Genomic DNA, 12,284 nt, shown 5'->3' on the forward strand with positions numbered 1-12,284 from the left:
CCTTGGGGAGCCCCCGGGTGCCGCAGGGGAGGAAGCGGCGCTTCACTAAATGCGTTCCCCGCCGGGGGACGCGAGCCCTTTCTTTGGGGAGGCGTGCGGATTCCTCCTCCCCTGGCGAAGAAAAGGGAATTGTCTGGGCGAGGCGCGGAGCTGAAGGCTGACATTTCGCAGCGCAGCGAGCTGGCACCTCCCGGCCAGAGCTGGCTGTGAAAAGTCTCTTTTTTTAGCCCGGGAGAACAGGTTCCGGCTGAAGGTACCCGGTGTGGCAGCCCAGCCTTGAGCCGCCCGCCCAGAGCAGGAGTTGGGGCTGAATCCCTCGGGATTTAACCGCAGGTGCAGCCCGGCTTCGGTGTGCCTCGCAGGAGGGTGGGGATGTTACGGTTCATTGTGAGCAGTCAGTAAATGTAGCTCTTAATTTTCGCTCTGCTCTTGATTGAGAGGCTCGAAAAAGAGGATGGCTTGCAGGATGCTGTTGGTAGGACTAATGTTACTTATTCTGCCAAGACCTTAACCCCAGGGTGTGCAGGAAATATCTTTAATATGGGAATGGAATTAGGACCTCTGAATCCTAGGCTGTAGCTTGTCACTTGGGGGAGGAAAAGAAGAAAAGGGAGGAAGAAAAACCCCCACAGCATGTGGCATTGAGTCCTAAAATAAATTCCAATCATGTGGGATGATAACAAGCCAGATTGCCAAGTCGTGTAAGTTGGCAGACTTGACTCCAGAGGGTCCAAATTACTTTGCTGGTAATTGCTCTTCCAACAGGCATTTGGTGCTATGAAGTTACATGTTCTTGAAGGCGTGGAGAAAAGTGTAACTATTGATCAAAGTCAGTCTGTTTGGCTTTCAGATAAGTATTGATGTGTGTCTGTACCCAGATATTCAGAGGAGGGTTGTCTACAGAATTTGTCTGTTGTTGGCAGGTGTGGAAAATCTAAAAACTCATGTTTAAGGTGCAAATGCCAAACTGCCACATGCTATTTTTGCATTTAGCTTGCTATTCTATTGTGGCAGTGTAACTTTGGGGTGCAGCTGAGGGCCCCAGAATCTGTAGTGTGGCCCTGGAAGTGCTGGAGTGCAACTGCAGTGCACTGTGCCAGCCTGGAAAGGATAAGGAGACCCTGGGCAGCAAAGGTGATCATGGAAGAGCGTGGTTTCTGTGAAATGTGAGTTGTCTGTCTGTAGAACCCAGTGGGATCTGTGCTGGGAGCCCCACAGGTCCCTGTGTGGAAACGTAGCCAGTGTCCCAGGGCACACTGTCAGCTTGTTTTGTTCATAGCTCTGTGTGTCAGTCGTTGGGTGCTTGATCTGTGTGTGCAGTTTGCATTTGTGGACACTTCTGACTGCTCAGCTCGAGGTTATTCTGCTGCTCAGCCTGATGCATGGGAGACCTGCTGCTCTGTGAGTGCGTTACTAGCTGTGGGTGCTGCCAGAGCAGGAGAACTTTAAAAGCTTTTAATGGGTAATTAATGACAGCCAAGCATTTACAAATAGCTGTGTGTCAGTTCTTGTCTCCTGTATGGATTTTCTTGTTGTTTGAGCCCAGACTGGACTGAACTAGTCACTGGACTGTGTGAAAGTCATTGTGACACTTTAATTTTCCTCATAACTCACTCGACACACACCTGCAGAGGGAAGCCTACAGAGCCACAGTGCAGCAGGGCTTGGTTGTGCCTCTTCAGCTGATACTCTTGCTCTGTGCAACCTGCACAACAGCCTCAAATATTTTTTAATGGATTGGGGAGGCATAATTGGATTCAGAGCAGTGCAAGTTACAGGGACATATGTGAGTTGGAAGGATTAAAGCTGTGCAGGCGGGTGGCCTTGTTCAAGAAAAATCCACTTTAATTTCTGCAGTGAAAAGTTGTCAGTGTGTTTTCTATCAGAGCAGATTTAAAAGGGAGGGGAGTGGTGCTGAGTATGATTGCTGTTTGCTGTGGAAGGCGATTAGAGTTCAGGCTGTCGGATAAAGTTCTGTGAGGGCTGCAGTTGGAATGGTGAATTCGGGTCTCTCTGGAACAGTTCATGGAAAAATGAGTTTCTTTCCCTTCTCTCCCAGACTTCCACCTGGAGAGAAGAAGTGGGATGCAGAATGACACCAGGGTTTGTCATAAGCTGCCTTTAAACAGGCAAAAGTTAAACTATTTGCAGATGGGCCAGTTTAGGAGAGAAGAAAATATTTAGAAATTCTGTCCACTTCAATTTGTCTTGCAGAATTAATTAATTGCTGGCCCTTTGGTGCAGATCGGTGCATTAAGTACCAACCTTCTGTCCCCTGGAGAAGCAAGAGGAAACAACAGCCCCACAGCTGAAGTCCTGAGCTGGGCCTCAGCCCTGAGCTTCACTTCTGCTCTGCCAGGGTCTGGCTGGTGAATGCAGAAGGCACCATTGCAAAAGCATTTGTGATTTTCACTGAAAACAGTGAGGTAAGTGTTCAGATCCATCTGCCCACATGAGTCTGGTCTCTAATTAAATGGGCAGCATTAGGTAGGGCAGTCCCAGTGTTTACATAGCTCAGTGTGGGCTGCTAGGCTGCTGTCACAGGTGACAAGCATTGCTGGGGGAGTTAATGTCTCCTCAGGACTGGAGACTGCTCGATTTCCAAAAAGGATGGGGCTGTGGGTTATGCACTGCCAGGCCTCTTCCCAAATTTCTGTACATCTAGGACGACAGCTGAGTTCTAATTCTCTCCTCCTTCCCTCCTTGGTGCTGAGCTTCGTCTTGCAGTGTGAATTTCCAGTAAAGGCACTGCAGCTGCTGGGACACAGGCAGGGTGCTGGATGCCCACACAGGTGCTGCAGCATCACCTGGGCAGACAGTGCATGCAGGAACTGGGTTATCCCCACTGCTCTGCACAGTCTCGGGGGTGAAGTTTCTCTGGGAACACCAGAAACATGAAACCAGTCTCTAAGGGGACTCACAGGCTGTAGCTTGGTGCAGCAGACAGCAGTGCTCAAAAAGGAAACAGTGAATGTGCATAAATTTTAAACCTTAGCACTAGTATTTAGATCAAGGATGTGTTGACAGTCAATCTTGTGTATCCCATTTAGTGCTCTTTATTAAGACATCCAGGTTTCACTGCAGTGATCTTCTCTGAACCTAGTTCTAAGAGATCAAAGCTTAAGCTGCTGTTTTGTCTCTCTCCAGTTTGAAGTTTGACCAAGAAACTTGAGTGGTGAATGTTTCAAAGGTAAATTCCTACCTGTGGTGCAGGTCTGTCAGAGCTGGAATTAAAGTGGAGATGAGAAGTTGCTTATGCCTTTCTGCTGATGTGCTGTCATAGTGCAAGCTGATGTCTGATGAAAGCTGAAAGCTATTTCAGTGCTCACAAAAGGGAATTTTTATTCCAAGTTGTTTTCATAAGATTAGTCAAACTTCTGAGTATTATTGGTCTTGTTTTGTTTCTGTTCTGGGGGTGGTTGAGATCCACCTGAACTGGGCCCAGACAGGCATTTGCTGTGTGCAGGAGGGATCTCCAAGCCTGAACTACCCAGTGTGGGCGTATCTGCAGCTTCATGGAGCTGGAAGTTAAAGTGTGGATGCTGCATCCCTCTTGAGCCTTCCACATAAGCCAGGTCCCCGTATCTGAAGCCAGAGGAAGTGTCTGAGAGGCTGCTCTGGAGCTGTCCCTGAGGGAGGGCCTGGCCCTGCTGCAGGCCCTGGTTAGGAGCTGTGTGTGCCTGGCTGCCAGCTGGTCCTGCTGCTCTGTGTGCAGGACAGCTCGTGGGTCACTGGGGTGCCTGTTTCCTTGGGAGCCCTCCTTTCCCTTGTTTGAACCCTGAGGCTTTTCAGTCCCTCAGTGTGCCCCAAACATGAGGTCCCGAGTTACAGCATTTCTGGGCAGGAACTCTTCCAGGCTGGTGCGCTCTGTTGAGCAGCTGCCAGTGCCACCAGTCAGAGCTGCTGCTCCAGCAGCAGGCCCAGACTGGGAGCTGTGGCCTCTCAGCACTGCTGCTCTGAGCACAGCAAGCTGTAGTGCCCAGCCTTGTACAGCCTGGGCTGGAACTGTCAGGGGAGAAGGTGGCTTTGGGGAGATGGGTACTGGTGGAATGGAGCTGGAGAACTCCTCCCAGTGCCTGAACCCGTGTTTGATCTGATCCCTTGGAAGTACAAGGGTGTTGCACCTCCTGAGCTCCTGGTTCTGGACACAGCAGGTGCTTTATTTCCAAAGTATTGTGTTTCAGTGATGCTTAGGTTTGCAGCATGCCAAGTGCCAGGCTTTGAGCTGGAATCCTGGATTCTGGGAAGCAGAACTCTGCTCACCAGCAGCCTGTTGCCTTGGCCACAGTGCTGCTGCTGTTGTGGTTTGTGCTTGGCACGGGCTCAGTGTCAGGGTTGCTGTCACCTTGCAATCTCCTCGCTGTTGCACTACCAGCAGTGTGGTGCCACACATTAACTTTTATCGCTGCTCCATTGAGGGCCCTGCTGGAGATGAGTGCTGCTGAGGGGACGTGCCTGAGCAGCCCTCCATGCCCTGCTCCCTCCCAGGAGCTGTTCTCACACGAGTCAGACTCTGAGCCAGGCTCACTGAGGGAATCAGGGCTTGGGGGAAGGCAGACAAAAGGCCTGGATGGAGCTGTGGCCGCTGTCACCGTGCCCGGGTGGCTGCGCTGTGAATGCTGCTCCCTGTCAGCTGTCACAGCCGGGTGGGGGTTTGCTGGACACGCAGCTCTGACAGTCACATGTTCCCTCAGACCCGCCAGGGCCAGAAGGATCCCTGTGTTTTGGGTGCCCATCCGTGTGATGCTTTAATTCTGTTTGTGTAGTGCACCAAGACTGATGAAATGTGCTGTGGTAAAAGGGAGAGTCCTCAGTGGCATCAGCAGGGCAGGGACTGAGTACCAGCAACAGGATGAGAGGATGTTCTCCTTGAGCTGTTCAGGTTGGACATTGGGAGGAGTTTCTTCACAGTGGTCAGACACTGGAAGGCCTGCCCGGGGAGATGGTGGAGTCCCCTTCCCTGGCAGTGTCCAAGGAAGGACTGGAGGGGACATTCAGTGCTCTGCACCAGTGACAAGGCGAGGACAGGTCACGGATCAGACCCGGTGGTGTCAGAGGCGTTTCCAGCCGAAGCGATTCAGTGATTGTGTGACAGCGGGAGCCATGGGCTGCAGCCGGGAGCCGCCAGTGCTGGCTGCCGAGACGTGCTCAGAGCGGATTTCACACGGGTGCGCGAACGGCACAGGCAGTGCCGTGTGCTGCTGCGGGGGAGAGGCGGCTCCCGGTGCCGGGGGCGGCTCCCGGGCCGGGGGTCCCGGTGCCGGGGGCGGCTCCCGGGCCGGGGGTCCCGGTGCCGGGGGCGGCTCCCGGGCCGGGGGTCCCGGTGCCGGGGGCGGCTCCCGGGCCGGGGGTCCCGGTGCCGGGGGCGGCTCCCGGGCCGGGGGTCCCGGTGCCGGGGGCGGCTCCCGGGCCGGGGGTCCCGGTGCCGGGGGCGGCTCCCGGGCCGGGGGTCCCGGTGCCGGGGGCGGCTCCCGGGCGCTGCCTGCCCGGCCCCGGGCGCGCTTTGCGGCCGCCGCGCTTTGCAGCAGGGCCGTAGGGCGAGGTGAAGCCGGCCGGGCCGGGCCGGGCCGCTCCCGTGCGGGGCCCGGAGAACCGCCCAGCCCTCGGGGCCCGGCCGGCCTGTGCTCTGTCAGTGTGCAGACACACAGCCCCCGCCCAGGGAAGGGAACGGGGCACTGCAGAGAAGGGGGCTCGGGGGGCACTTTCTAGCTCTCCACAACTCTGACAGGAAGGGCAGGGCAGGGATCTGCCCCCAGGATCGGGCTCTGCTCCCGGAGAACAAGGGACAGGAGGAGAGGGCTTAGTCTTCAACTGCACCAGGAGAAGTTCAAGTTGGACATTAGGTGGAATTTCTTCACAGGAAGGGGCTGCCCAGGGCAGTGCTGAAGGCGCCGTCCCTGGAGGGGTTTAAGGGAAGACTGCCCGTGGCCTCAGCCGTGGGTTAGTTGGCAAGGTGGTGTTGGGTCACAGGTGGGATTCATTCTCAGAGGGCTTTTCCAGCCTGACTGACTGTGACAGCAGTGTGCTGTGCAGAGGGGATGGATGCAGTGCCTGGCCTTTCCCCAGTGCAGGCTGTGCTCGGTCCCAGCGTCCTGCAGTGCCCAGCGCTCGTGGGCTGGAGCCCGAGCTCTCAGCAGAGCTGAGCCTGGGCTAACGAGGCTGCCCCAGATGGAGCAGAGCCAGGCCAGCGCTGCTGGTGGCAGCAGTAACTGAAGAACTGTCTGCTTTCTCCTGGCACTGCTATTTGTGCGCTTACCTTTGATTTATATTTTTTTTCAACGGCTCTGAATATCTTGGGTGTTGGGGGAGGCAGCTCTAAAAATAACTTTAGAGGCTGGTTATTTCCAAAGCCGTTATTTCTGCCTCTGCTGTTTCTTTCCCTTCTGTAGCTAATGGCTTTTTCTACTGCTGCAAAGCCTGGTTCACACAGAAAATCATGTTTTCTGCTCTGTGCTAGTTGTTGCTCTATTGGCAAACATACTCTGGGTGTGGGTGATGGTGTGTGTACAGGCAGCAGGTGCATGTGACTGCAGATCTGGGTGAACGAGCTGGGAAAGCAGGAGCACAGAATCCAGAATGTACTAAAAAATGAACACAAACCTTTTGAGGGTTGATCTCCACCATTTGGGAATTGGAGCCACTCAGGTGCAGCTCTGCAGAAGCCATGTGCCAGAAGGTGTTTCCCCTTTGAACCAGCTGTGTCCAGAGGTGGCAGGGGCTTGAGGAAGTCCCTCCCTGGAGGCATGTGCCACAGGATGGTTCATTTTTAATGTTGATGCCCATCAAGTGCCTCTGTCACTGTTAGTGCCTTGCCTCAAGTTGTGCTGCTGCATGTGAACCTCACCTGACAGATACAGGGGCTGATACAAGGGTTGTGTACAAAGACTCTCACTTGAATAGATTATGACTGAAAAATGCTTCTGCAGAGCTTTTGAGGGCACCTGTTAAATCTAATTTACCCTAATTCTTATGTATGATGCTTTTCAGCATCTTTTTTGGTTTTTTTGTAAGGTGACTCAGTTTTGGGCAGCTGTGCCTCTTATCACAGAGCAGCTGCCAAGCAGATTGCTGCCCTGCCTCCACATGCCATGAGTGTGCCAGTAGCAGGGACCTGTGTGCTCTGCCTGCCCTGCCAGCAGTGACTGTCTCACTTTGCCATGGAATTGCAGGAGAGGAGCACAACAGGGCTGCTCCCAGGAGCTGTGGGAAGCAGTGTTACCTGGGGATGTTTAACCTCCAGCATGTGCAGTTGCTGTACTGCTGCTGTGTTGGGTGCTGCTCTCCTTGCTCCAGGTGCCCTGACTTTGTCTCACACCTTCAAGCTTCCTTTCTTGGGAAGTTTGTGCTCAGCTTGTTCCTGCCTGCTGCAGCTTTTAGGCTTGATTGAGAAAAGAAAAATCTGGTGAGTGTACAGCATGTCACCAGTGTATAATGGGCTGAATGTATGGCCAGAGTGGAGGTGCCTCAGGCTGAGAGCCTGACTGTGGAACACTCCAAGCAGCTGTTCTCCCTGGGAATTCCTAGAACTGTGGCTGCTTCTGGAGCAATACAGCAGCTGCCTCATCTCTGGGTCTGCAGCAGTTTCTTCCTGATCAACCTGCACACCATAGGGTGGGGAGTCAGATTTGGCATAAAAAAACTGTCATAGTGTTACTGCCTTTGGCTGAGATTGCTCCTTTCATTTGGGGGTTGAAAACAAAACAGTGTAGATACTTAGAGGGTCCAGATCTTGTTCATATCATCCATTCTGAGCTGTGAGTGTGCTTCATCCCTGAAGGAGGAGCCTTAGCTGGTGTGAGTCGCCGTGGATTGGCAGCCTGAGGTTGGTTTCTTTTATATGTGTGTGCTAATTGTGGCAGGCTGAAAGGCACCTCAGCTTGGGGCTCTGCTTGAGCTCAAGGGCTGAGCAGCCTCCTAGGCATGTGAGCAGGCTCCAGTGGAGAGGAGAACTCGACATGAGGGGAGATGAAAAGTGATCTCTCAGATCCAGGCTGTGCTCAGTGCTCTGTGGAACTGGGAATGCAGCTAGTGATATCATGGGTTTGCCAGTCTAGAAGGGATTTTATATAGAAGTATGATTTGGGGTTCACCTAGCAAGCTAAAAGCAAGCTTTTTATTGTTACAACGTTGTCTTTTTTATAATGGCTTCTCTTATTTCTGCTAATTACTATGGTTCCAGTGACAAAAGAGCTTTCTTGCTCTAATTGGCCTCCTCCTGTTTCAATTCAGTTGTGTTGCTGTGTCACCATGGAGACAGTCATGATGTCAGGAGATGTGGCATCACTGAAAAGTGGCTGGAAGGCAGTTGCTCTTGTTCCCCCTCTCTCCATCCACCCAGTAATCAATAGCTGGAGCAGAAAGCAGAACAGCTCAATAGACTTTAGGGAAGATATGGAGCTTTGAAATGATCCTGAATTACAGCTGTGATGTTAAGGCTGGAGTGGTGGTGTTAGACAAGATCTCATATACCCTCCTCAAAACTGTCTCCATGTCCTTGTGTGTTGATCTCACTGAAATTAATGCCAGGAAGCCCCAGATGTGCAGCAGTTGCTGTGCTGCTGCACTTGGGCCCTGTTGGCAAATGCTTCTGGTGCTAAAAACCCAGGCACCCACTGGGTGACATCGTGGGCTGGGGGAGATAGGTACAGGGAGCTTTGTCAACTCTGACACCAGTCAGAAAAGCTGGTGTTTCACCAGGGGTAACTTGGAAGAGCTGTTCTGGGGCCTCCTGCCTTTCCAGCACTTCTGGGACAGCTGTTTCCTCTGTGGAAAGCACCCAGGGGTGAGCTGGGTGATGAGACAGGAGAGCCAGCACAGTCTGTGTGAGCTCAGCAGAGGCAGGGATGTAGCAGAGAATTGGGTTTATTTCATGGCTTAATTCTGCTCTGCCAAAACAATGGGAACTTCCTGTTTCCTGAAATACCATGGTTTGTCAGTAAAACACTGTGAGGATGAATTCTGCCCTGTAGAGTCCTTGCTGTGCATTTGTCTTCAGCTTTATCTTGGTTCCATTTTTTTGTAAGGAGTCTAGTTGAGAGCATGACACTGTGTACTTGAGCCTCTGCCTTGAGCTCTAATATCCTACTCAAATATTAACTAACTTCCTCCTGATTAATGGGAGACAGGGTGGTGTCAGTGCCTGGCCTGGCAAAGCAGGGAGCTGATGCTTTCCAGTTATTTCTTGGTTTTGATAGAGGGCTTTGTCACACCCATCACAGTTACCTGTAGCTGTTCTGTTTGTAATGTTTGATACTGGGGGATGGATGTGCAGGTTTCCCCTGTTTGTGAGGTGTCCCTGGCTGAGATTGGGGTGCTCTCCTAGAGCTACATGTTGGTTCCCCTGCTCAGCAGGGACCTGTGCATGGCACCTGCAGGGTTTGGCTGGAGCTGTTTCAAGCTGGCTTCTCTCAGGGCTGATGCTTCCTTGGCAAGTACATCAGCTCCCTTGAGCTTTGCTTGTTCTAGTCAACCTTGTATTCAGGCAAAAAGGACAAAACTTTGTGTAATGTGGAAGCTTCAACAAGTTGGCTTTTTCAGTGTGAGAGAAATATTTGGCTGTTTTCCTGAAAAGATCAAAACTGTTTTCCAGCAGTACTGCTAACTGACTTTTTTTTTTTCCTAATTTTTTCTTGTGGGCTGCTGGGTCTTCAGGACCTCTGTCTACCCACTGCAGCCATAAACTGTGTCACTCCCAGACCTTCCTGCAGTGATTTTCTCCTCTACAGTAACCAGAGTGCTGAAGTCAGAGTCAAGCAGCCTTGAATGGCCTTGCAGCCACCAGGACAGATGTGACCAGTGCCAGGAGGGAATGAAAACATGCCCTACCCTCTGCTTTTTTTAAGCAATGCTGATTAAAAAGCCAATTTTAGCATCTTCAGCGAGACAGCAGCTACTTTAATAACAGGAGCACTATAAATTAACCTGGTTTAAATGCAACTGGCCTTTCACTAATTTTTCCTCTAAACAAGACACATATCAAATATTTCAAGGGAACAGACAAGGTGAAAAAAACCCTTGCTTTTCATGCTGAGAGCAGGGAAATGGTGTTCTTGACTGAAAGATAAAGTAGTGAAAATTGCTACAAGTCTCTCTGGGCATCTTCCCAGCACTGAAGTTTCCAGCATTCTTGCAGGAGGAGCTGGTTCAGGGTTGTGACACTGAGTGCTTGTTCAGATTGCAGTCAACAGATTGCTTGTCTCCAGGTCCTGGCCTGCAGCAGGCATCAAATTGTTGTGTGTGATCACTGATAAGGGCTGTGAAACCAGAGCTGCCTGATCCTGTTACAGCCATGGCCTTGTGTTCTCATAGACAGGTGAGAGCTCCTGCAAGCACCACCCAGAGATGGAGGCTGGGGAACATGGATTTGTGCTCAAAGCAAGCAGAAGGAGAGATTGCAGAACTGGCAGATGCTCAAGTAGAAAAGTGAAGTTATTGAATGTGTGGAATCCAGGTTCCCTCCTGGGCCAGCTGCCACACAGAGCAGGACTTTTCCCTTGGTGTCTCTTTACCTCTTGGGAACTGGTCAGTGAGTGACAAAAGACAAGAGAGTCCTTCCTACTGCTTTGGAGGGAAGTGCATTTGCTCTTTGTATTGTCTGTGCTTTTCTAAGCCCTCAGCAGAAGGAAGATAGCTCAGTGATAGCTGTGCCTGGGCTCTGTGTACTGGTGTGGGGCGAGCACAGAGTGGGCAAGGGTGGCACTTGGTTCCTTCAGTCTTAAAGATCCTCTTGTCCAGCCAGTGACAAACTTAGGGCTGTGAATCACTTGTGTGTCAGTAATATTTGCATATTTTAGGCAGACTTGCTGCACTGTGTGTTGTGCAACACTGTGAGAAACTTTGGAGCTTGGAGGGAAGCACAGCTGGCAGTGCTGTCAGACACCTCTGTGCTCCTGGTGCTGAAAGCTGAGCTGACAATTTAACTCTCTTCAGGCTGGCTGGTGCTTAATCCTCTTGGCAGGATTGCCAGAAACCTGGGAATGGCTGGTGAACTGGAAAGCCTGCCCACCTGGCCACAGAGGTAGGGCTAGTGGAAGGTGTCACTGCCTGTGGCAGAGGGCTGGGACTGGATCTTTAAGGTCCCTTCCAGCCCAGATCCTTCTGGGATTCTCCAGAAGCCATAACCTATGCTTTAGCCCATGCCCAGGTTTTCCAAGTCCTTGGAGGTTTTCCTGGAGAGGGAATGTGTTCAGGAGGAGACTGGTCTGTGCTGGTTTGGGAATACCTGTGTATGCTGTGCTGTGAGCACACCTGAGCTCACCTGTTCTGCATGTTCCCTCTGTGCACTTGGCTTCAGGTTACCAACAGATTTCTTTACTTGAAGGGGCGGTGGCTGCTGTTTATTGGCCTCTTGTGCTGAGGTTCTCTGAGCCATCCATCTGTGCCACAGCTGATTCCTGCCAGACCTGGCCCTGCTCTTGGAGCTTGTGCTTATGGCTGCCTGGATTTGGAGCTGGTCTTGTGTAGCACATCCAGGTCCAGTGCACAGCTGAGAAGGCTGCCACTGCAGTTCTCTTGCTGGGAAGCACTGGCTGCAGTTCTGAACTCTTGGTTGCTGTTTTCCTCCATCTCTAGGTGGTGAAGGTCAGAGTTGGGATTTTCAAGTAGCTATAGTCAGAAATATAGTCAGAAGGGAGCTGCTGAAGGGGGAACTCTGCATGTTCCAGTAACTAAAAGCTGAAGGTAGAACTCCTTTTTCCTCTTGCAGGTGAGATTTATAAATAAAATAGCTGGCTTTATGGTGAACTCTCTGAGAAGACTAGCAGGTGAATTTCCTTAGTGAGGAGTTTCTGATTGGGAGATCTGATTTTTCTAGTATTGATAAAACAGTGCTTAATACATCTGAACTGCTACCTGGTATCCTGTCAGGCAGCAGGGCATGAAAATCTGAGCCCATGTTCTCAAACATAGGGGAAATGACTCCTCAAGTGGTGTGATTCCAGCTCTGCACCTGCTCCTCAGAGTGCAGCTGCTTTACAGTGTGTGCTGCTGTTGTGGTGGTGTCTGGTCCTGAGGGGCTGCAGGTGCTTGTTGCTCACCTTGGTGAGAACAGAGATCCCCACAGTGCTCACTGGCAGGAAGGGGGACAGGGATGGTCATCTTAATGTAGGAAAACCTACACTTAGTAGTGGTTTGGGGATTTTTGCAGTGTGCTCTCTCTCCAGAGTTTCAGGTTGTGCCTTCTGGTTTGCTCAGTTTGTCTTCTTGTTCCCTGGTACCTACAGGGAGCCCACAGGTGAGCACCCCTCTGTCCAGGGGCTGCACATTCCTGATGCCAGTGGGACATG

General features: G+C 51.8%; 1 protein-coding gene across 12 annotated transcripts in view; it reads left to right on the plus strand.

Annotated features, from left to right (window-relative positions):
* DLGAP4 (DLG associated protein 4) overlaps window positions 1–12,284 on the plus strand; it is a 121,090-nt gene that overhangs the window by 86,460 nt on the left and 22,346 nt on the right. For 2 of the 12 annotated variants that reach the window (XM_056507107.1, XM_056507110.1), the window contains exons 1-2: window positions 5–333; window positions 2,215–2,426. The exons of the other annotated variants lie outside the window; for them this stretch is intronic. The gene's annotated coding sequence lies outside the window, so the exon portion shown is untranslated. Of the gene's footprint in view, window positions 1–4; window positions 334–2,214; window positions 2,427–12,284 lie in introns of those variants that run through there. 12 annotated transcript variants of the gene reach the window in all.

The sequence above is a fragment of the Oenanthe melanoleuca genome, chromosome 20 (assembly GCF_029582105.1).
Source record: "Oenanthe melanoleuca isolate GR-GAL-2019-014 chromosome 20, OMel1.0, whole genome shotgun sequence".
In the NCBI taxonomy this organism is placed as follows: domain Eukaryota; kingdom Metazoa; phylum Chordata; class Aves; order Passeriformes; family Muscicapidae; genus Oenanthe; species Oenanthe melanoleuca.